At 42.9% G+C, this 25,910-nt stretch overlaps 1 protein-coding gene across 6 annotated transcripts in view; it reads left to right on the forward strand.

Annotated features, from left to right (window-relative positions):
• Nucleotides 1-8,924: 8,924 nt before the first annotated feature.
• The window catches only part of LOC309328007 (signal transducer and activator of transcription 5B), a 66,351-nt gene continuing 49,365 nt past the window's right edge, over nucleotides 8,925-25,910 (forward strand). For 2 of the 6 annotated variants that reach the window (XM_081837796.1, XM_081837799.1), the window contains exons 1-2: nucleotides 8,925-9,124; nucleotides 22,390-22,431. The gene's annotated coding sequence lies outside the window, so the exon portion shown is untranslated. Of the gene's footprint in view, nucleotides 9,125-15,593; nucleotides 15,801-22,389; nucleotides 22,432-23,628; nucleotides 23,672-25,910 lie in introns of those variants that run through there. The other 4 variants (XM_081837794.1, XM_081837797.1, XM_081837798.1 and 1 more) reach the window with 3 other exon arrangements.

Raw genomic sequence — 25,910 nt, forward strand, 5'->3', positions numbered from 1 at the left:
ACTCTGAGAGTGATGTCCACAGTTCTGCTGGCGGTGTTGATTTTAGCTGTGCAAACTCATAATGAAAAGGAGATGTTTCAAAATTAAGATGTTTCTTTTCTTATTTGTTTCATTTTTTTCCTCTTGGTTGCATTTAGTACCAAAAAAAAAAGGATATTTGCAGACAAAAAATAAACTCTGATACTAAAATGTAAACTTCTCTATTCATCAAAAATTTCCATAGGAGTTGAAGCTTTCCATTCTGAAACTAAGGTCTCTGTTTCAGCACAGAAATCCACATAATGTGTTTAATTTTTTGTTGTAAAAGGAAAGGAAAATTTAAAAGGGAATTTCAGGTATACGCCTTTGCTGTTCCTTTGCAAACTGAGAGTTGGCAGGCTCCCAGTGCTCAGTGAATTGTACTGCAAAGGAACAGCAAAAGTTGGCAGTGATTCAACACAGAAAAAGAATAAAATCTCTGTTCAATGCACACCTTTTAAAGAAAGAAAAGAAAAAGCGTCAAAAATAAGCTTTCCTCAAATATTGATGCTTGCTAACATGACATAGAGCTGGTAAGCATTTCCTACATTTTGAAATTAAAGCCTCTGTTACTTGGCACCACCTGCGGAACACTTTTAAATAAAAAGTAACATTATTAACACTGCAGTACATTGTCAAGCTTGAGATAAGACAAATAACATTAAATAATTCCTGCATCTGCTGAAATTATCTGTCCTTCTTGAACATAACCTTGAACCTTCAAGATTCCCAGCTGTTTGCACAGCTCTAATATGTCCTTATTGCGGAGTCCTTGAATTCAAATGCCTTCATCACTATGTTACAAGAAAAGTCAGTTAATGGCTATTGCTTGTAAACTATAGCACAGTTTGCAAGGTTACATCTCTGGTGATTCCCACAGTTTCCCACTTTATTCATTTCCCTCTCTATCCCCACCACGCTTGCGAGAACCCCTTCGATTGTCCACGTTTGACTTTGGCTGCCTGTGACGGGTCCTGTCTGCACAGCTATGTCAAGTGATCTGTAGCCCATGGTTTTGAGAATCTAACATTAAAATAGAATACATAGCACTTTACAGTTCTTATACTTTACACATCCAACACTGTGATGGGAAGGACCCACGTGCAGTGAATTAGTACTCTTTGTGGAACATAAAATCCTCAGCTTCCTCTTAGAGGGCACTCATATACAAACCTGCATTTCCATTCAGTTCAGCATCCTCTTCACCCGAGTCAGAATTGTTCTCTTCTTTCTCACCTGCTTCCTCTGCCTCATCATTTTCCTGCTCTTCCTCTAGAAGGTCCTCCTTATCTTCCTGTTGTTCATGGATGGTGATATTGTCTGAAACAAGTTGCATGGGTGAACGAACAGAGCAAAACTTAAGACTGGCCAATTGAGTCTTATTTGTGGATTACAAAACCCAGATGGCAAAAATACTGCGTGAAAATAAATGCAAAACTCTTGTTATAAAGCTTGTGTCTGATTGAAAGAGTTTTGTGGCACCATAAAAAGACCAATAGATTTATTACGGCAGGAGCACCTACGTCATTCATGTGTTATGGGTATAGGGTTAGTAGATATATGAGTATGAATTATACGAGTTACTCATACATGACGTATATGAGTTGCATGTGGTTGGAGACAGGGGGAGATCAGATGGAAATTATTGTTCTTGCTGCTGTTGACTGATGTATTTTAAGGATGGGGTTTTTCTCTTCTCCCAGTACAGTTCAGCTAGCTAAATAGCTTATGTTCCAAAGGCTGATGGTTCCCTGCAGCAGGAGAAGTAGTATTTTCTCCTCAACCCTGCCCTCTCAACAATGGTGATTTTCAAAGACAATTTATACCAATAGCTGCTTGTTGCACTCTTTTTGTTAACGGAACCCATGTGACAAAGTTCACAACTTTTGCTAGTTCAGAGTGATGCATGGTTACTTCCCTTGGTTGGGTTGAACTCAGCAATGCTTACCGTACTGTGTTTTTGTTTTTTACTCTTGTCCACTCAGTTACCAAATTTTTATTTATGCAAACTTGCTGTGCAAAGTGCACACTTCTGGAAGTCATTTCATAGTACTTAAAAAAACAACAACCAGATGTGGTATGCTTTATTGAATCAAAAAAGCAGTTCTGAAACTGCAGAGTCTTGAAATCATGGCAGTTGTCTCATGAATAATCATTTTCAAGGACAGCTCTCCCCTCTCTAAAATGAATGTTTCAGTTGTCTGTTCCCAACAGCTGCATTCTTGAACACTTTGAGCTTGAGCTTTGAGCTTGTGCTCAGAGTATATGATTGTGGTGAGTTTCGATTCCAATTCCTAAATGGCAGACTTGCTGCAAGGACCCTGGGATCGCGTAGCCACAAATCAGTTGGCGCAATACATTGAGAAGCCCGTTTGTTTTGTGGGGCACCTGGAAAAGATTCATCCATCTGGGAATTTTTTCTTCCTATCTGATGGAGAAGGGGGGAGAATGCAACTGAACACACCTCTTGAAGAAGAGATCTCTGGGATCATTGAAGCAGTAGGAAGAGATACAAATCAAGTACTGTAAACGTCATGTGTGCGTCATATACCCAGTTCAGAGAAGATAAAAACGCATTTTACTTAGCACTATATAATGAAGCTCTGAAAATTATCTGTGAATTCCCTGTGTACTACCCTTTTAGTACTAACGCATGATTGGTACTTTTCATTACAACTTCAGAGTGGACAATTTGGTGATCCTTACTGAACAGAACTATTCAAGAATCTCAGTATGAAACAATATTGCTTGAAGTGTACTTGGGACAGTCTGCTATGTCTGAAATATAGTACAGAATCCAGAAGTTCATGCATTTGTATCCTAAATGGTGATGCTATGCTGAGGGCAAAAAAAACCCGTGTGTCTAGTGAGATACAATATTTCTCAATAGATAAGCATTTTAATGATAAGCTGTCACTTGGGTAACCACCTTAGGTAAATACACAGTGCTTATACTTTTATTTTATTTTTAGGTGATCTTTTACACAAGTATCAGAGAAATCAGTGTATTATATTAAATGCAAACTATCCTAATATTGATGGCATCTAAAGGAAAAAGTGTTTGGTTTTATTCTAAGACTTAATTGGAGCTTTAGTCACCTTACCCAATCAGCATATTATAACAGTTCAACAATAAACACCATTTTATTTATCATATATGAATATATATGATTGTGGCAATCAGCAGATGGCTGCAGTGCTGGAAGGGGTATGTTTGTGAAAAATATAATAGAATCATAGAATTGTAGAGTTGGAAGGGACTACGAGAGTCATCTAGTCCAGCCCCCTGCAAATGCAGGGATCTTTTGCCCAATGTGGGGCTCTATCCCACGACCCTGAGATCAAGAGTCTCATGCTTTACCAACTGATAATCCACCAACCTTGCCAATCTTGGCTGCTCCCGGTATTATTGTAAAGCTCTCTGAAAACTTCAGATGACAACACTTCTGTCAGATTTGTCAACTTTAAAAAATAAAAACAAAAAACAATGAAAAAATAATTTTAGATCAATGCACGTTACAAAAGGGTTATGTTACGCCACAGATATTGGGTAACTGATACACTTGGCAGGGATAGAGCGCAGTCCAACTTCAGTCCCACCCAAAGTGTGCTGCATTCTCAGAAGTGGTTGTCGCCGGAGTCTCAGCTACGACTGAAAGTGAAAGTATAGGAGGAAACTCCCTGGAGGGAGCCCAAAAGCACTGAAGCGCAGGCAACTGCTCTGAATATTGTTTCCTGCGGAGAGTCTGCGTCAGAGCACACAGGATTCATGGAAGCTGCTTTCAGAAAGAGAAAAGGCACTGGCTGCCGCCTTGATGTAGCCCCTGTTGCCTCTCTCTCTCCAGAGACAAGAGACACAGCCACCGTTTTCATCATTCTGCTCACCCTATCATTCTATCGGGTGTGGTTTTCAGAGAAGTTCTAAGGCGCATTCTCTGAACGTTCCTAATAGTAATAGTAGAACTTTCTGTTTGTTAATCATTTCAGTAGTACCTCTCAGTCTGCAAAGTGCTTTCAACACTTTTTCTTTCAAGCCTCCTTGCAGGGCGGGGAGTGGGGGCAAGGATCGCTCAGAGTTTCAGCATTACACCCCCATGACAGAACACCAGTCCAGGCAAATACTTAGTCATTTCTCTCTCTCCCTCTCTCTCCAGCAAGTGTCTTTGACTGCTGATTAGTATTAGCCCTCCTGGCTTCCTTTTCATGAGGTAGGCAGAAGAGGACCTACGAAAACTGCAAAAAGGATTGCCGTGAACTTGTTTAAGGGCCTGAAAGAGTCCATAATGGTCCAGGAATTCCTGGAAGGTCAAAGGTTGGGACGGGCCCATCCAGTGTTGCTTCTTCTAGACTTACAGTATTAGTTGCTTGTTGCCTAAAAATTCCACAACTGACTTAAATTTAAAAACGTAAACATCAATACATCATGCCATAGAAAGATTCCTGTAAAATGTTAATATTTTCATATGCCTTTAAGTCATTAATACACATGCATACACAACACATAGACATGTCCATGCATACCCACATTAATATGTACAACAAACAAGCACCCACAAACACCCTTCATAACAGCCCACAGGAAGCCTTGGCAGCACGTGAACAGTAGAATCATAGAATTGTAGAGTTGGAAGGGACCCTGGGGGTCATCTAGTCCAACCCCCTGCATTGCAGGAATCTTTTTGCCCAACGTGAGGCTCGAACCCACAGCTTTGAGATTTAAGAGTCTTGGGCTCTACCAACCGAACTACGTAGAACAAAATCAGGTGCAGGGGAGGCAAGTCTTTACCTGGCCCTGAAAAGATGTCAACAATGGTCTCAGGTGGACCACACTGGGGAGAGCATTCTGCAGGTGTAGAAACACAACTGAAAAGGCCCAAGGGAGAGGCATGGGCAATGGTCAAGGGCAATGGGAGTTGTGGTTCAGCAGCATCTGCAAGCTCACAAGACTACAGTGGTACCTCGGGTTACAGACGCTTCAGGTTACAGACGCTTCAGGTTACAGACACTTCAGGTTACAGACTCCGCTAACCCAGAAATAGTACCTTCAGGTTGAGAACAGAAATTGCACAGCGGCAGCGGGAGGCCCCATTCGTTAAAGTGGTACCTCAGGTTAAGAACAGTTTCAGGCTAAGGAGGGACCTCCGGAACGAATTAAGTTCTTAACCCAAGGTACCACTGTATAGCTCTCTCATTATCCCCTTTCTATTTTTAAACAAGGATAGGGCAAGAAGAGCAGCCCATCCTATCAAAGACACCTTGTCCTGACCCACAACAGAAAAGATTACTGGGAAAAACGTAACACCCCCCCCATCTAGTTATCTGTGCTTCTGTTGCAGGGATAGCACATATTCCCCATGCAATATTTTGTGTCAGGGGAAATATATGTTTCCCCAGAGCTGTTTGGGTAGTTGTTATGTATACAGGGGTGGGGCATGACTCTTGGGCAGCTATTGGGTAATGCCTATGACATCACTAGCAAAGGAGCAACGGCATACTGACTTGGAACCTTTCCACTCCCTGTGTAAACATGTGGGGCTGTTTATGGGTACTAAAGGGTGATTGCAAACCATTCTGCACATACTCAGAGGCACTCTTTCCACCATTACTTTTCTTGTTCCACAAGTTGTCCCCAAGGACTTCCTTTTGTGCCAGACTTCGAGGCACAGGTCTGGGCTTTAAAGCTTTGTGCCCAAGTGGGGCATTTTTAATGTTTTACTGCTGAGTCGGCGCAAATAGGGTTTTTCATGTGGACATGTTAGGACACATGGTGCTACAGTGCAGTCTGCATAGCCACCCAAAACAGAACATTATATAGTAATGGGTCTCATTATATAGTAATGGGTCTAGGGAACAAAATGGATTGGAGAGAAGATGATATATTGGCCTTCCTACTGACCATTCAGACCCACTAGATCTAGCCAGCTTCCTAGCTGCCATCCTATCTATTAAAAAGTGGTCATCCAGATCCCATATGGTTGATTGCTGATACAGTTTAGAGCAATGAAAGCTGGGGAAGAAGAAAAGAGAAGAGAAAAAGCTGTCTGCCGGTTTTGAGTTAGAAGTACCGAGTCAAATTACAAATTTATATAGGAATACTGTACTGTATGTTTCCTTTTTGCAATGAGCTATTGGCTGTTAGTAATGTTGAACTGTAGAAGGCTGGGTGTGATGTGCTTTCAAGGTTCTTGGTGTGTGTTTGGTGTGTGTGTATGTGTGTACAGTTGATGGCTCTTGGCTAAGTAATAAAGCCTTTGACTTTATTCCAGAGCTGAACTCTAGTACTGAAAATAGGGGTGAACTCTAGTGATCCTGGCTGAGATTAAATCTTGAAGTTATCGCCATGGGCAGAAGGAAAGCAGCTTGCTGATCTCAGGGAGAACAGAAGCATTTGTCTTCATTATTCATCTGCATAATCCTGGCAGCATAAGCATTAGTTACCGTTATAAGTTATTGCAATGTTTGCCACTGAGTACTTAACCAAAACTGATAATTATTTTAACTTGTTAAAATGGGAAACCTTACAGCAGTGAGTTCTACAGATGAGTAAGCCTCTTCCCCCTAGCTATGTCTGTTGTGGGCGTTATATTTCTTAGAAGGACTCCTTGTCTTGCAAGTTGGAGAGAAACTGATACACAAGCCATCCGACTACAGTATAACAAACCAAATTATTGCATAGTTCCGACAAGTGACACATTCTGCAGCCATGAAACATCTGGTGCTTACCCTGTTCTCAACCAGAAACCAATATATCAGAAACAGGGAGTGCAGGAAGAATTTGAAACTTGAACTCTTGAAAATGTAGTTCATCACTACATCAGCCCTATGCTTTGGGTTCCTTCAGTATTAACAAGATTTTGGTACAGTGTCTTAAGTAGGGCCTTGATTTTTTTATAGAAAGTGTAGGTGCCTTTTCTTCTTGCTCAAAACAACGCTGTGTGCCTTAAGGAGGCTCCACAAATGATGGCAACCTCCCTTTATATACTACAGCCGTACCAATATATCCTGAGCCAAGTTAAGTGGGTGGCATTCGACTAAGTTTTACGTGGAGTAGATGCATTTGAATTAATGGACATGACTAAGGCCTGTTAATTTCAATAAGCCTGCTCAAAAACTTACCGGTAGTTGAATACCACCAGACGTCTGCTGTTAGCATACAAAGCCCTAAACAATTTGGTACCAGGGTATCTAAGGAATCACATTCTCCACATCTTTGCCAAGCTGCTACGGTCATCTGTGGGAGAAGGCTGCCTTGTCTTTGCCACATGATATGCCAGAGATTTGCTCTGTGGCTGTTTGGAATATAGCCTTTAGTGTAGCAGTGCCAGCACTGTGGAACATGTTTCACTTCGAAATCAGACAAACACCGACAATCTGTACTTTTAATTATGTTCTGGAAAAGAAAGGGGGAAAAATATATTGCTGCAGGTCTTTCACCAAGCATGAACCTGCTCACTTCTAGGAATTTGTTGGCAGTTTTCGATTAAAATGATTTCATCTGTTGTATAATATTTTATTATTGCATTTCTTGCAATACTTAATTTTTACGGTTTTTGATTGTATCTCTGGCGGGTTTATTGTTGCAAGCTGCTCTGTGAAGACTCCCCCCCCCCTATTTTTTTGGTTTGCAAAGCAGTGCTTAAGTTCAGAAAGAAAGAAAGAAAGAAAGAAAGAAAGAAAGAAAGAAAGAACCAAAAGCACTACAGAAAACCTCTCCTTCTAGCTTTCCTAAACCTCTAATCTGTATCCTTCAAATAAGCAAACTAATCTCAGCAGCTAACAAATCTGATAATATAAAGAGGCATGTGGAAGTAAAATAGAAACTGGCAATAAACCTGGCTGTTGCTGATATCTGGAACAAATGCTTTTAGAAGCATGGTATTTCGTGCCTGTGAAAAGTGCAAGGCTATAGCAAACTCCAAGCAAGCACAGTGTCAATGAACACAAAAATCCAGGGAGCTCAAATGCGGAGAAAGCACATTGTGCAGGAAATGGGAGATGTGCAAAAGACCACTCTTTTCATTATCACTTCATTTATCCCATATAGTAGCTGAATCCAGGCATTAAGTACATGTTCCAAGCCTGAGCTCTTAGCTCAAATTATCCCTGGCCCAAAGCTGAGAATGTAAAAGCACTTGCCTTTAACACAAGAGCTGGCTGTGCTTCCACTGAAGTGTCCAGCTTTCTGGTGGCGTGTGACACTTTGGGTAAGGGAGCTAAGGGAAGTCTGGCTGGCTCCTGCTATTTGAATGTCATGTGGATTATCTGAGGGTTGTGCAACAGTGGAATGGAATAGCAATGATCCATATGGCCAGTCAAATGTTGTAATGGATGAGGCTGTGTTTTAATTGCTGTTCCCTGCTTTGGTGGCTCTTTGGGCTGTAATGGGTACATAAATAGACTTTCACAGCAGCAACAATAAATTTGCACAGGATGAGGCTAAAAGCATTACTACAGCATGGGTAAAAACTACTGTGAAAACTAATCAAGGGAGATTGAGGCAGTAGCTCACCTCTGGGTCTCTTGGTAGTCATCTTGTTGTAATACTGTACAGTGGTACCTCGGGTTACAGACGCTTCAGGTTACAGACACTTCAGGTTACAGACTCCTCTAACTCAGAAATAATACCTCGGGTTAAGAACTTTGCTTCAGGATGAGAACAGAAATCACGCAGCAGCGGCGTGGCGGCAGTGGGAAGCCCCATTAGCTAAAGTGGTGCTTCAGGTTAAGAACAGTTTCAGGTTAAGAACAGACCTCCAGAACGAATTAAGTTCTTAACCCGAGGTACCACTGTATACGGTTACTGACTCACACTTGCGTGCATTGAAAGGGTTAACCCGAGCCCTGAGGTCATATTACCAGTGGGTGTGGTTGAGCAGGCTCCTAGCAGCCTCTGCTCCCTCATTTTTCTCAGGAAGGAGCTACATGGCCAATGACTCCCAGCTGCAAGAAAAGCCAAGTGAACTGAATCTCTCCAAAAGGGAGATTTTGAAGCCTGCATCTTTGCTAACCCACAGATTGCATTATCCTTTTGCAAGGAAATCAACTACTTGTTTTGGAACCTTTTAACTTCTTGGTTTTACTGCCAATGAATGGAGACTTGTTTGATGTAAGTTCTGGAATGTTGTGAGTAAAATCTTTGCTTATTTGTGGAAAGCTTAAGTGTCTGCTATTGATTCTAGCTGAAGTATTTTTGTTTAGGCTGGTTTTTAAAGGTTGATGAGGGTAAATGCAAAATCTAACCAAGTTTAAGTGTGCTTGGAGCAATCACCATTGTGCCAACTCAGCTACTACTAGAGAGTAAGACTCTCTCCTCCAAACCTCTCTCTCCAACATAGCTCACATCATCCACTTGCAGGGCCGGAGAAGGCTGCAGAACTGGTTTTACTGTTCTGAGAGCTTGGCAGAGTCCCCCCCCCCCAATGTATCTTCAGTGTTTTAGGACCCCTACAGAAGACCTGTTTATTGAGCAGTAGAAATAAATATATCGTCCAGTAGCACCTTAGAGACCAACTAAGTTTGTTCTTAGTATGAGCTTTCATGTGCATGCCCACAAACATTCATCCTGATTTGCTTGTAGGGAGGTTAGATTACATCAGGTCTTTATTGAGCATTATTACTTCTGTTGTGCCCATATATAAGACAATGAATGTTATAAGACAATGAACATTCATCCTGATTTACTCTTGGGGTGTTTATACATCTTCCTGTTGCTAATTTATTGCACACTTTTCAATGACTTTCCCCCCATTTCCAGACTGCTAAAGCTCTTTAATCCACTTTAGCTGTGTAAACTGAAAGTTAAAGTATGCACTTGAATCTCTCCTGCAAAATATGGACAGTCTGGAGGCACCAGGAGCTGATGCATCCCTGTGAGTGGGTTACTGTACAAGTACCCAACCTACTGTGAGAGCAAGGAAGCAGAAGAAGCAATCATGCTGGTAAAAGGGCTTCAAGACCAATAGAGCTGGAAAGCAATACAGTAATACCAGGGAGGTGAGTGCTCCTGTTTTGTTTTATTAAGCTGGCTGGAAGACGCTGCAGGGGTTCTTCTGTCTGCCTGCTTTCTGCCCTTCTATAATCCCTGCTTAATTATATATCTCTGTTTTCTTTTATTGCATGTTTTTCTCTCCTTTTTCCTTTCCAAGTGTTGGTAAATTGGAAGACTTCTCCCTCCCCTGCTTTTTGAGGAAGATGCCATTTGAATGCTGCAAATGGAGACAATTCAGATTGCACAATTGGTTTGAAACTCTTGCACACTGAACCCACTTCCCAAAACAATCAGGCTGTGTACACACTCCTGTTTACTCTTGCACCCAGTGTGCTCCCACTACAGATTTGGAAAGCGGTGTACACATGACATTAGCAACAGTCTGTATCTATCCTGCATCTGTCCTGTTGTTTCTTATGAAGTGCTTTGCATTGGTGCATTTCCCTTGCAAACCACCTTCAATTCAAAATGAGAAAAAGAATGAAGTAGGTGAATTTTATGTCAGCAATATATGCACACAGCTACAGGCTTTTTTTTTATAATAAGGGAAGTGACAGGAACATGCACTAAAAGGTTTGGGGGAAAGCTTGTTCGCCACATCATATAACCTCCCCACAAACAAAGAATAAATAATGCTCATTATGTAGCCAACATTGTTTAATCTCCCTGCAAACGTTGCACAAACAAATCAGGATGATTCTAAATAGGTCTGCAAGCAATCTGGGTGGAGTGAAACAGAATAGCAGATGGTTGGCTTGGCTTATAATGCATAGGAGGCAAGGATGAGAGGATTCAAAGGGGGCCTATGGGTGGAAAGAAGGGGCCAGTGCCAAATGAATAAGGTGTGTGTTAAGAGACAATTTGTACTGGTAACTGAAGTTGGGGTGGTTGGGCTCAGTTCCTGTATTTGAGCAAGTTGACTGCTTGTGGAGACAGTTCTGCTTGATAGACCATTAGTGTGGTGGCATATTGGTGATTTGGATGACAGCACCACTACCCATTTACCGTATTTTTCTGCGTATAAGACAATGCTTTTTGCTTAAAAAAAAAAAAGGCAAGAATTGGGTGTCGTCTTATACACAGATAGTGAATGCAGAGGGGGACGTGCGATTTAATAGCAGCAAGCAGGAGATTGGTAGCGGCGATTGGGTGGGTGATTGGTGGCTGCGGCAAGGCCTGTCTGCGATTGGCTGTGGCTGTGGCAATTGGTGGCTGTGGCAATTGGTGTCGATTGGTGGCTGTGGCAAGTGGGCAGGTGGGTTGTTGGTGGCGGCAAGCAGGCAAACAATTGGCAGCTGTGGCGAGATGTGCGATTGGCAGTGACTGTGGCAAGCGATCAGCAGTGGTGGGCAGGCGGGTGAGCGATTGGCGGAAGCTAAACAACTTAATTTCTTAATTTTGGGTTTTTTAAAAAAAGGGTCGTCTTATACATGGGGGCGTCTTAAACACGGAAAAATATGGTATTCACCTGAGTGCTCTTAAAATAGCATCCACTATTGAAATAAATATTGCCAGAAGTTGAAGAGTGGTGTGATGACTGTTACATGGGTTGCATACACATCATACATTTAGAATGTAAATCCCCCACCCCAAGAGTCCTGTAATTTACCCTCTGACAGAGCTATAGTTCTTAGCACTCTTAATAAACCACAGTTCCCAGGATTCTTTGGGGAAAGTCATATGCTTTGAATGTGCTTCAGATGTGCAGTGTGTTTGAAGCCAAAAAGACTTGCTAGCAGGACACTTTGTTGAATGGGAGGTTGGGGTTCTTTGGTCAACCATCTCCTTCTCAAAGGAGTCATCCAGAAAAACCAGGGTGCCACAATCATTGTAATGACATTTACAATAAAAGTTTGAAGGAGGTACACAAAGCCTGAGAAACTGGTGTGTGAGGGAAGAGAAGAGAATCTGCTATGTAGATTTGAAAAAAGGGGGGAGTAGAGGAATCTATGGCTGTGTACATATTACTGTTTACCACAGCTCCACAGTGCTCCCTCTGCTGCTGTTTGAATCTATACACCCATAACATTAGCCACAATCCATATCTATTCTGTATTGTCTCAAGAAATATCATACCCTCCAAGATTTCTCCGATGAAAATAGGGACGTCCCATTCCATAATGATAATTTTACTATTTATACCCCCACAACATCTTACTAGGTTGCCCCAGCCACTCTGGGCAGCTTCAAACATCTATTTAAAAAAAACCACAATGAAACATTAAACATTATTTTTAAAAAAGCTTCCCTATACAGGATTGCCTTCAGACGACTCAGGGGTTGGATAACTCCATACCCTCCAACATTTCTCCAATTAATTAGGGACATCCTAAAAAAAGTGAGACATTCCAGGATCAAATCAGAAACCTGGGTGGCTTCTCTAAATCAGGGACGTCCCTGGAAAATAGGGACACTTGGAGAGCCTGAAATATTGCTGTTTGATCTGTTTCCCCTCAAAGCAGCTTCCATCCAGTTTCAGTCCACATTCACTTTGTGGTTAAAAACTAAGGTGTGTACATTTGAGATAGCCATGGGTTGCAGGCCTGTGGAAACCAAACAGGTAATGCACCATCTGGGGTGTTTGTAGCAACATGCAAATGTGCCTTGAAGCGCAGCAGAGGGCGAAATGACTTTTCTGAGTTCTAAGCCACTAATATGCACATAGCCAATGCTGCATGTGGAAATTGGCCAAGATATGAGGTGACCCAACATGGGATGAATTCTTTTTTACAGATGGGGTGGGGAGAATAACGTGAAATGTTCACTGAAGGAAGGTTTCTGTATTAGGATAATTTGTTCGGGTTCTGGAAGAGTTTGTGTAACAATAGGAACCAGAGATATCCTCATGTTCCTGTTCAGATGGATGACTGATTATCTCATAATCCCTGATCTTGCTGACTGTGGCTGATGTGAGTTGGAGTCCAACAACATCTGGAGGGCCAGAGGTTCCCAGCTCCTGTGCTAAAGGGTTGGAGAATGATTAAGTTAGGTGTGGGGACAGCAGGCATATATAACTTGTGACTTGTGAAGGGGGAAACCCCGGAGTGTGGCAAAGTGTTCATTCCCAAGCCCCCTTTCCGAAGTAAAGTGGGTTATGGGATGCAGGGGGAAGGATAAGGAAACTGCAAGTTAAGGCTAAAGTATATGTTACAGAAGAGCTTTCACACTTTTTTTTTCTAATGGGGGACTGAATTAGACTTTAATGCAGAGCTTTCCAAACTGTGTGTCGTGACACGTTAATGTGTCGGCTGCAGTGTGTAGGTTTGTAATGCAAACCCTCCACATACTTCTCCCAGCGCTGGAAAGGGGTTAGTTTAACCTCCAGTTTGCTAGTAAAACTGAATTAGTGTGTCGTGAAATGATGCATGTCTAAAAAGTGTGTCACCAACATGAAAACTTTGAAAAGTTCTGCCTTAGTGTTAAACCTTTTACCGTTGCACTATTTTCTCCATGAAAATACCTGAAGCACCCACACCTGAAGCACATAGGTTAGTAAAAACATTTTTGCCATTTGTGTGTGTGTTTGTGTGTGTGTAATTAATCTAGTGAAGAGTGAGCTCGTTAGGATGTAGTAGGAAATTTTCATTGCAATTTTAATTGCAAAAATGGTGCAAAGGTAATAGATTGGCCCATATTTGCCATTTCACCAATATTTGCAAAAACTTTATAGAGATGGAGATGTCTTTATTGTAATTTATGGCTTATGCAGAAGCATAATTTCTAGTTCTGAAGAAAGCCCAAGAAACTTGACACTTGAGAATGAAGATTCTGAATTGACAATCTGCTTCCTTCCTTACCTTTCTTTTCAGAAGCAGAGTCTGTACTACCACCCACACTTTCTGCTATTTGTTTATTGGTTTTGTTTTTATGCTTTTTATTTTTGATAGCTTAATGATATTTTAAATTTTATTTACAATTATAAATTGTAACACATTAGAGGTTTTTTATACTCAGGCAACAACATAAACCAGGAAGAGAATTGGGGGGTAGAGCTGTAGGATTTAAAGGCAAGTCTGAGGTGTGTGCCCATGTCCCCAGTTTGTTGTTATTAATAATGGTACCATGTGTAATGTTTCAACAGAGTAACTAGGCAGTCCCTGATGACAGGAATTTACAAGCTAAAATTTGCCACAGGGGAGGCAATTCATGGAAACAAGAAAAAAATACAAGAAAAATGTGTTCCAGTGTTCATTTACATTAGGATGAGGAATCTGTGGCGCAGTTTGCATGTAATGCTAAGCAGAAACCATAGCTGAGTTTGAACAAGTACGCAGATAATGCAAAAACTGCAGCCAGCTGTTCTGTTGCCACTTTATTAGCCAAAGCCAAGCCATGGTTTGGCTTAACATTACTGTACATCTGAACCTAGGCTTGTGGTTTCTTTCTCCAAGCAAACCATGAGCTGTAGTCAATGCTTGTTCTTGGCTTACTGCTTATGGTTTTAGGGGAGACAAACCACAATCCTGGATTTGAACATGAAACCAAACCACTGCTTAGCTTTGGGTAGTGCAGCAGTAGCAAGACCAGGAGATGAGCAAAGTGACAACAGTCTTTGAGCACCTGCATGGCTACTTATTTATGCACAGCCATGGTTTGTCTTGGCATTATGCACAAACCATTGTTCGATCACAGTTCCCATCATCCTTGACCATTGGCTATGCTGGCTAGGTCTGCTGAGAGCTGGAAACTCGCCCAAGTTATAGGTTCCAGGTGAAGAATAAGGGTCTGTATGTTGTTTCAAAGGCTTCATGGAAAATGTCACTTTTGAGGAAAGCTGTACAAGGAGAGGGGGGCAAGGGTATCTTCACTCAAGTCTTTGGGGTAGGAATTCCAGCTTACAGGGAGCAGCGAGGGAGAGAGGAGGGAAAGAGGGCGGAAGAAGAGCCACAACATTTTGCGGCAGTTGCGCTGTTGTGCCTTGCAATGAAAAACCACTTTAGATAATTGCAGAGGGATGGAAGGTGCAATAACTGGCATAGACTCTTGTGTGTCTGTGAGGAGAGCATGGGCGTAGCCAGGATTTTTGTTAAAGGGGGGAGCAAAAAGTTGTTGAGCTTGTTTTGGGAGATCTCCCAAAAGCTTGTTGAGCTTCTTTTTTTTTGGGGGGGGGAGATCATGGATAATACCTCCCTCCTGAAAGAAGGACATTACCGGGGCAGGCTTCTACCTCACCGAATTAATGCTTTTCAATTCATTTTTGAGGATTTAGGGGGAGAGTGGAGGACAGTAAACAAGGGTCGTCTCGCCTCTGGACCAGTAGGCCAAACTACATGCTCCTAGCGCAGGGGTTGCTCTGGTCTAAGGCGACTTATAGTTGTTGCTTTTGGCGCGCTTTTGAGGGAGCTCAGAGAAGGAGCGCCCCGCTTCTGTGGAGAACCGTGTGCATGTGTGACGGTGACACGCGCCTCTGGCGGGAGGGACGAGGCGGCGGCGGCGGAGAGGCGACCCCAGGCTCTTCTTCTGTACATAACGCGGTGGGAGGGGGTGGGGAAGGCTGAGGGGCGTTTCGCCAGGCAGCTCCGCGGCGCCTGCCCCCGCTTTCGGGCGGGAAGGAAGGCGGGTCTGGCGAGGAGCGAGCGAGGGACGGAGCGCAGGAGGCGGGCCCCGCCGAGGCAGGAAGGGCTGTGGCTGGAGCTGGGGCTGGCAGGGCTGTGACGGGGCTGGCAGGGCTGCGCGGGGCCGAGCGAAGGCCCGGAGTCGACGCACGGAAAGGGAGGAAGGAGACGAGGGGACTTTGCGCGCACAGCAGCAGCGAGCCTGGGAAGCCGAGCCGGGCTGGGCCGCGGCGGCCCAGGTAAGGAACTGAGGGAGAGGGGCCGCCGGGGCAGGAAGGAAGCGTGTGCGAAACACACGCGCACGCCGCCCGTTTCACACGTTCACTCCCCCCCTCTTGACGCGGGTGGTGGGGAGAGAGGTGACGTGTGACGGGTGTTTCTTTTTTGGAGTTAAAAGCTCCTGGGAACCGCCGTTTTGTACAGTTCCACACACATATTATGGGGTTGTTTAGATTAGGCAGGCTTGCATCGGGAAGTTTTTTTAATGCTCGGCATTTCGTTGTGCTTTTTATATATGCTGGAAGCCGCCCAGAGTGGCTGGCGGGGTATGAATAATAAAAATATTATTATTGTTATATTGTGTTTGTGTTTAAGCAGGGACATGCAAAGTGTGTCACGTGTACCCCGTGGAACTGCGAATAAACGCGCGTGCCGTGAACCCGTGTCCCCGGCCGTGTTTGTGCGCGCGTGTTGTTGTAATGTGGGATGGCACATGGGTCCAACACCCCAGCCTCTCCTTGTGGGGTAAATACATTTCGGTAAATAAATACTTGCGGCCATGTGACACGTGCCGTTGTTGAAACCCCCACCCCACCCCCTCCTCTCCCCGCGGCAGTGGGTGGGTGTGTTTGTGTTGCGAAGAAGATAAGGGCTGCAGGGTATTTTGCTACCAGCGGCTATTAAGAAATGGCAGTAAGGGCAAGGATAGTATTAAAAAGTTATGCGTGCATCAGATCCTGCATATATGAGTGGCAGCTTGAGGGGAGAGAGAGAGGTGCAGGGAATGCCTTTCCGTTGCTTCTGCAAGGTAGCTTTCCTGTGTTTCATTGCTATATAAGAGGTGCTAGGAACTTGAACCCGAGTTAAAATTGTACCGCCTGCCCTGCAGGTCCTCCTTCCTTATCCTTTCAGAGCGACAGCAAAGCACTCTGCGTATGCTCTGAAGTATTATCTTGCTCACAACTGCCATGAAAATAGGTTTCCAGGCTAAGCTCCGATTCAAAATAAAATCCTGGGTATATTGGTTTGCTTTTTTTTATTTAATCAACCCTATATGGCAACTAGCCTGCCTTTAACACAGGCACTTCACATGGATGACCACGACTACCCAGGGCTGTGTTAGTTTAAGTGGTCTATTTTGCTTTTTTGCTTTCCCTGCTGAGCTGTAAACAGCATGTGCTGGAGGTGGTGGGGGGGGAGTGTTTACTTTCTAGCAGAAGAAGCAATAAATCTGCCATGCAGTTTCCCCTCCCTGCCGCTTCCCGAACGTTGCTGCACACAGTTTCAAAGCAATGTCATTGGTGCCTGGGCTATCTGCTGCCATGTATCGCTCCATGTTTGCCACAGGTTGTTGATTCTGATAGCATTGCCTTCTGGAGAAAATGTGGGGGTTGGGGGTCTGAGAGTCAAGGTCCTAATTCAAGAAGCCCAAATTCCCTCTGTAGCAGAGCTGTTTTTTATGGTGGAATGGTTGTCATGGTGCACATAGACGTTTTCTGTGCCATAATCATGAGATGACTCCACTGGTGAATCAAATATTTAAACCATGTGCATCATACTGAATCGCTCACAACTTTACTGACAAAACTAGCTGAACAGAAATTTTCTCTGAAATGCATAACTTTCTCAGTGTCCTTACATAATTTCTTTTCTGTTGAACAACTTCTGTATGTGAGTGTTGAGAGCACTGCACCACATTTTATCTGCTGTAATAATATATATTGAATTTATTTAATTTAGAGCATTTGTACTCTGCAAAAAAAAAGCTCCCAGAGTGGCTTACATGCAAACAAAACAAGTTTAACAAACAGAAAAACACAAAACATGTAAGAGATTTGCTCAGCCATGTATCTAATATTTATTTACTTAAATACAAAACTCAAAACAAACTTATAAATTACAACACATTCAATTAAATGTCAGTTTAGAAGGACAAATATGTAAAAATAACTTTGCCTGGTGCAGAAAACATAATGATTTTGGGGAGAGAATCCAATCATAAATGAGGCACCCCAATTGAAAAGTGTGTCTGTCACTTACCTCAGATGGTGGAGATGCCTGGTGGTGCGAGTCTCCAAAGGTCACCTCAGTACATGGACAGGTTGAACCAGAGACAAGCATTGCTTCAGGCACCTAGGTCCCAAAATATTCAAGGATGTAAAACAGTTTTGCATTTGAGCTATAAAGGACCCTGACCATTAGGTCCAGTCATGGCCAACTCTGGGGTTGCGGCGCTCATCTCGCTTTATTGGCCAAGGGAGCCGGCGTACAGCTTCTGGGTCATGTGGCCAGCATGACTAAGCCACTTCTGGTGAACCAGAGCAGCGCACAGAAACACCATTTACCTTCCCACTTGCACTTTGACATGCTTTTGAACTGCTAGGTTGGCAGGAGCTGGGACAAAGCAACGGGAGCTCACCCCGTTGCGGGGATTCAAACTGCCGACCTTCTGATCGGCAAGTCCTAGACCCACAGCGCTAGGCGACCAGAAATTCTATGCAGGTGAGTAAGGGAGCTAGTGGACGAGGGATGAATTGCTCCATCCCGCTTTTGATACCCTGCTTGGTTTCTTTGCCAGCTGTGAAAGAAAGGAAGTCCTTTTCTATGAGATCAGTATGGAAATACAGAGGGCTGGTGAAGGGATGGATCATTTTGACCATCTAGCTGTCCATTTCATTGAAGGCTTCATCATTATTATTATTATTATTATTATTATTATTATTATTATGTTAAGGAGCTAGAAGCCTGCTTTTCCATGGAGAATAGGACTTACCGTCTTCCAAGACTACACTGGTTAGCAGTTAGTTTCCGTGCTCAATTCTAATTGCTGTTTTTGACCTTTTTACACATCTCAGTACCTCAAGGACTGCCTCTTCTCACATGAACCAACCCAGACCCTGTGTTCAGCATCTGAGGTTCTTCTCTGTGTGCCTCCTGGTGACATGAGAATGGGCCTTTTCAGTTGTGGCTCTTCTAGAAAGCTTTCCCCGGGGAGGCTTAGCACCATCACTATCTATTTTAGATGCCTGGCAAAAAAACTTAAATTGGGTTATTTACAAAACCGAGTTAAGGGAAATCACCAGCACCTCAAATTACACCTGGAAGCAGGCTGCAGCTAAGGACTGGAATAATATATTCATTTGTAATTAGCAGTCTAGTAACTATTCTGAAACAACAGCAGTTTCTGAACAGCTTTTAATGTCAGGCAGTCCTGTGTGCAGTTAATTGCAGTAGCTAATCTATTTAGCAGAGTATAACTAATACAGAACAGCTAAAATAATTGTGCCCGGACTACAAGAACTAATTTATTGGGTTAATTCTGTTGCGTATGTTTGGTGTTAAAACGGTTATTATGTATTTCTATGGTACTTTTCTGTGAACAAGTTGTATTTAACTTTGCAGCGGCCTCTTGAGACATGTTTAGGCTGTAGGACAGCGGTAGGCAACCTAAGGCCCGTGGGCCGGATGCGGCCCAATCGCCTTCTCAATCCAGCCTGCGGACGGTCCGGGAATCATCGTGTTTTTACATGAGTAGAATGTGTGCTTTTATTTAAAATGCATCTCTGGGTTATTTGCGGGGCATAGGAATTCGTTCATCTCCCCCCCCCCCCCATATAGTCTGGCCCACCACATGGTCTGAGGGACGGTGGACTAACTCAGGCTGAAAAAGGTTGCTGACCCCTACTGTAAGAAAATAACACTGATGTTCTGTGGATTGGTTCAGCTCTTGATAGATTCACAGTAAGGAATGGATTTTGCCTCAGGCCAGATTGCATGGTGACCTTGGAAGTTTCCTCTGCTGTATTCGACTTGACTGCCTCTTGTGAATCACCTTCACCTATTAGCTCTCTGTAAGTTACTACTTAGGTGGCGCTGTGGGTTAAACCACAGAGCCTAGGACTTGCCAATCAGAAGGTCGGTAGTTCGAATCCCCGCGATGAGGTGAGCTCCCATTGCTCTGTCCCAGCTCCTGCCAATCTAGCAGTTTGAAAGCTCCGGCGGGAAGGTAAACGGCGTTTCCACGCGCTGCTCTGGTTTGCCAGAAGTGGCTTAGCCATGCTGGCCACATGACCCGGAAGCTGTCTGAGGACAAACGCCGGCTCCCTCGGCCAATAAAGCGAGATGAGCGCCACAACCCAGAGTCGGTCACGACTGGACCTAATGGTCAGGGGTCCCTTTACCTTTAAGCTACTACTGCAGTGTACCTTCACAGAATGTTCCTTCCTACATTGAGATGCAGTGTGATGTCAAGGCTAGAGCAAGTTGGGCTTTGATGTTGAAGCCTAGTTCCATGTCTATACTCAGCTGTGAGCCTCCCATCCCAAACAACTGATTGGCGCTATATCTGGTTATCATACTGGGATGACGCACGCTAGCATAGCTGAAATGTGGCAACAATCTCTCAAGCTAACCTACTGAACAGGATTGTTGTAATGATAAGGTGAGGTATCACTTGACATCTACCCATGTACACCCCTTTTGAGTTCACTTGAAGGAGGGACAAGATGCAAATATGACTAATCGTGTATAGGTTATAGATATGCATAGATAATGTGTGGGTATGATAAAAATAAAAAACTACCAATAGTTTGATGGGTACGTTGTCTACTCTTTGCTGCATCATGCATGACAAACAAACAGAAGCAGGAGTGGGTGATGACACTGGGGATTTGCTTTTGTCTCTGCAGCTCTTATTGTTTATTGATATAGAACAAAGGATTAATAATAATAATAATAATAATAATAATAATAATAATAATTATTATTATTATTATTTATTATTTATACTCCGCCCATCTGGCTGGGTTTCCCCAGCCACTCTGGGCGGCTTCCAACAGAACACTAAAATACAATAACCTATTAAACATTAAAAGCTTCCCTAAACAGCGCTGCCTCCAGATGTCTTCTAAAACTTTGGTAGTTATTTTTCTCTTTGACATCTGGTGGGAGGGTGTTCCACAGGCTGGGTGCCACTACCGAGAAGGCCCTCTGCCTGGTTCCCTGTAACTTGGCTTCTCATAGCGAGGGAACCGCCAGAAAGCCCTTGGCTGGACCTCAGGGTCCAGGCAGAATGATGGAGGTGGAGATGCTCCTTCAGGTATACTGGACCGAGGCCGTTTAGGGCTTTAAAGGTCAGCATCATACTAGGACAGTCTCTTCCGGGATGCCTGGATTTCTATCCCTAGTTACAGTCCAATTGCATTCTCATATAAAACAGAGCACACGTGGATGAATTGTGGCCCCCCCCCCCCAATATGGGCATAGTGGTGGGCAGTTTGCTTGGCAGAACAGAGTTTTGCACATGAATCCTAAATGTTCCACTGCACTATACTGACAATTCTTACAGCACATTTCTCTCTAGGGCAGATATCAAGCTCTAAAGTAGAGGGGCTTTTATACCAGCTGGCTGCTGAGTTTATCCCACCTGTTGTTAAATGGGCAGTTTACAGCTTTTGTTGCTAATTCATTATGAAGTGCAATTGATACGGATTTCGCATAGTTGCTTTTGGGTTAAGATTTTGCTGCATGGCAGGCTCAAATTCAACTGATACAGCTTTTGCTATCTCTGTATATATATGTGGATAATCAATCTCCCTACCCCACCCCACCCCATATTGCTATCTAAGCATTTAAAAGAGGGCATCCCTTTGTTTATTTCCCCAGGACAGTGGGGCTGTGGAGCAATTACTCTTTTATCTATTGGGCTGTGTGTTTTGGAATTATGTTGTTGTTCAGTACAGTGAAGCAAAGGGCAATAGAAATAGCCCAGTTTACACCATGAGAATACTTGGCTGCCTGTGTGGGATAAGCACTTCCTTCAGATCAGGTATCTAGGATGAATAAACTGTAGTTCTCTATCAGAGTGCAGAATTGTAGGGAAAAAATAGAAAGCTAGACACCCTGGACATTTGCCTACTGCCTGCACTGTGTGGTTTGATTTGTTTGCACGAGACGTATGGAGATGTTTGTTCCACAGGTTCCTTTTTCAGTGCTAACACATGTTCTCGGCTTAAAGCCTTGTAATGGGCTGTTACCTCTACTGCATGGTTGATCTTCTAAATAGCTGGTAGGAGAATAACTTGCTGATGGATGAGCAGATGACTTCCAGTCCCTTCCCATTTAATGATTTCTCAGTTCTAGCATAGAAATGACGCGGGGCTGATACAGTTTTCATGGCTGTTATTGCTTCATTTATATGCCACTTTTCTTAAAGCAGCACACAGTGTTAGTTATACAAGGCCATCTTTTCATTATGTTAATAGTATGATTTTTGAAGCCCCCCTAAAGTGTTAGGTAGCTATAACTTGGCCTCATGAAAAAGTCTAGCAGGGTTAGCTTGCCCTGACTTTTGCAGAGAGAAAGGGAGCTCAGCTTGCAATGGGAAGTATTCACAAGGCCAAACTCCATCTGCCTGCTGCCTTCAGGGGCTCTGGGAAATTTGCCATGCTGTATATTTGTGTGTGTGTGTGTGTATGTGTGTGGTAATAATCAAGGAGCTATAGCCATGCTTAATAAATCTAGAGCTAAGTTTTATTTAGAGTACACTATGTGCCTACAAGAGTCCACATATTTTTATTTTGTAGTAATTTTGTTTCCTATCTGTTGCAGTGCTTTTCAAGAGCTCCAGTTGAGGGCGAGGAACCAGTGGAGGTAGGTCCTATAGAAATACAAACTTTAATAATCTACCTTTACATAATTTCTGTTGTGCTGCTTCTGCTTCTCCCATTTTTTAATAAAAAAACCTTCCCCTGGTTTTGTTTCATTCTTTATCCAAGATCTATGCAACACCAAGTGAGAGTAAAGTTTCCCCTAGTGTGGAGCATGAACACATAGAAAAACGCAAGACAAGTGGCAAGCCTTTATAAAGTGTTTGACCAAGCACTTATGAAAACAAAGTAAACCGTAAAACTGTTCTTGCTTATATGCTTGTTGATCCTTTCAAAATAATTCTGATATAAACTAGAAACATTTGGCCAGTGCCACATGTTAGATGTGAAATTCAGCCCACTATTTCTCCACCTCTTCGGCCTGTAGTCTCAACATTTTCCGAATTCCTTAGCCTCGCCATTCTCTTCCTGCCAACACTGTCCAAGCCCCTCCTATATTTAGGTTGTTCTCTCTTCCTCCTTTTTCTGTGGGCATTGGTCTTCTCCATCTGATCTTCCCTAAAGTTCCTGCTTCTTACCCACTACGTTCTGGAACTTTCCGTCTCAGAAGCTGCACTATTTTCCCTTCCTTGCAGACGCGTTCTCATTCTGAGCAGTTAGAATGAGTGAATAGAAACCATCAGCTTACTGAGCAGTGAATGTGGGAAAGTTTGCCCATTTCTTATGTGCAGCAGCACATACAACTGTGGCTGGCTTTGTCTTATTCTGTGGTTGCTGTTGCTGTGCCCTTAGTTACGGACTAGTTCTGTTCTGTTGCCATGGAGTGGAAGGCCTGCCCCTCCATGCATTGCTACAGTGTTTTATCACTATTTATTGGGGAAGTTTAGGGAAGTAGGTAGGTTATTTGTTCTTACAGTCTTAAAACTTTATTCACACTGATAATTGTGTTGTTTCAAAGAGGTCAGTAAGATTTTTCCACTCTCTTTGGAGTGGTTCTCTCTCTCTCAGGAAAAAAAACAACAAACTTTTTACTATTGAGTGCAACATCACACCTTAAAATCAAGATTAATCACGTATGGATTGTACACATTTCACCCCAGCCCCTTGTCATACAACTCACACAGAACTATGACTTCTGAGATATAACTAAAAGAACCCTCAGATCTGACTATTATGGGGGTAAATTTGGAACCTCCAATTATGGACAGAAGTAAAACTTTTCTTTCCTGATCCTTTTTAGTTTTTGCCCAGGATATTCCAGCAGTAAACAACCTGCAAATAATGTGAGTAGGAGGAGTATTTATGTATTAAAAAGCATTCTTACACAAAACACACAAAACTAAAAGAGATTATTTAAGATGTGTCACAGAACTAAACATATTTTAAGTATTTCAAAATATATAAACAACACTTGGAAAAAGAATTTTCAAGTCTCAAGGGCAAATTACACACAGTGATAAAGACATAGTTCGGCGTTGCATGAATCTTTTTAAAAACTTACATATAGCAGCTGTAGGGGGTGATATGGCTCCCAACATTTACCAAGTATTACATAGCAGAGAAAGATTGCTCCTTATTTTGCTTAATACAGACAACCATGAAATGCCATGATAGAAAAACATTGTTTGGTAAAGTGTCTGTCCGTAGTGTTCTCTGACATTGCACAAAAACTCAGCAAAGGATTCAGGGGACTTGGAGGCTGGAAACAGGTGCTAGAGGAAGCTGGTATTCTTGCAAGTGGAGATGTCAGCCAGGGAGGAGAGTCAGAACATAAAGCATAGTGGGGTATTTTATGAGTGATGAGTAATAAAAGGAATAGTGCTGCAAAAAGCCCGCTGTTTGGGTGGGAAGCTTTAGTCTTGGCTTTTAGCCAGAGATCTCCCTGCTCACATACAGCCCCTAAACGTATTTACAAAACTTCTCTGTTAAAAAAAAAAGTGTGTTCCCCATACTTTTCAGTTAGGGTAGAGCAAACTGAAAATGTTCTTAGGTTTTAGAATTAAAACCAGAAATTTGCCCTCCCCACAGAATCATGTACTTATTTGAACCCTGGTCTTCCACTACACCAAACTGGTGTTGTGTATGATTTTTTAGTCAGCTGTACGAGCTATAAGTCTGCTCCAGGAATAACGCAAGATGAAGACTGTGTTTCGAGAAACAAGGTGTGGGATGCAACTTGCATACATTGTCCCTAGCAGTAACAGTGGTAGTGCTGCTGTTAGACACCCAGCTCAGTGGCTTGCCAACCTTTCAGCTTTGGTGGAGCTGTTTTTACATTGTCCTCCACTGAGGAACCCTTCTAAAGCTTTTCTACAACACAGCTTGAAAACCAATAGCTTAATTCAACAATTTCAAAGCTAGGGCCACCCCTTTAACTGCAGCCTTCAACAATGAGACCCCCCCTTTTTTAAAGAAAATGTGGCTGTTGTTTTGATTCTTCCTTTAGAGCAGGGGTGGGGAACACGTGGCCCTTTAGATAGTGATGGACTTCAACTTCCATTCTGGCCATGCTTGCTGGGGCTAATGGGAGTTGGAGTCCAACAACATCTGGAAGACCACAGGTTCCCCATATTTGCTTTAGGGTAACCAGATAGAATGGAGACCAGGACTCCTATCCCTTTAATATCATGCAGAAGAGGGGGCTTTAAGTAGCTTGTTATGTAGAGTTAAGAAAAGTTATCAAAACATCTATACAGCTATACAGGTGCTGTTTTCCTTATTTAAATACCCACCCACCCTCAGATCCTAAAGATAACCCAGATTTGAGAGTGCAGCCAAGAATGTAAATTGGGAAAACAGCACAGAAGAGTTAAATACCCCACAGCTCCACTGCTCTGATGAAATTCTGACACACACCTCTTGAATGTGGTTGCTTTTCAGTAAAAATGCAAATGTTGGGAGATCAAGTTGCAGATGCCCTGCGCAGTGTAGCTTTGCCCTCAGATTTAAAGTTTGCAAAGTTGTTTTACATTCTTTGTCACTCTCTCATTCATCTTTATTGAATTTGATTGGAATTTACAAGTGGAACTTGCAGCAAAAGATGACTCAGAAACTTCAACCGATCCAAAATGCAACAGCCTGTTTACTGGCTGGCGTTCCATTTAGAACTCGCATAAGCTCTGTGTTAAAACAAACTGCATTGTTTGCAGTTTCTTTCCTTGACCCAATTCAAGGTACCGGTACTTACTTTGATGTTTAAAGCCATTCTCTAACTTTTGGATCCTTTTCAGAGTTTGGGGTTTTTTGCTCTTGTGTGTGACGGGGGGTTCTTTTCCTTTCCTTTTACATTGACTGTTGATTATATGTTTGTGTTCTAGAGTGTCTTAGGTTATTGTTAAGGAAAGACACTTGTGTCTTCCATAGAACAAATCTTTTGTGCTTGGTACTTAACTGCTTTATTATTGAAAAATTTAATAGAAATCAGGCCATTCACTATGACAGCCCCTAAATTGTGGAATTCTCTTTCCAAAGAGGTGTGTACTTTCTTCACCTTATAGCTGTCATGGGATGTTGAAGTCATAC

Source organism: Podarcis erhardii (assembly GCF_964252035.2).
Source record: "Podarcis erhardii genome assembly, chromosome: 13".
NCBI lineage: Eukaryota > Metazoa > Chordata > Lepidosauria > Squamata > Lacertidae > Podarcis > Podarcis erhardii.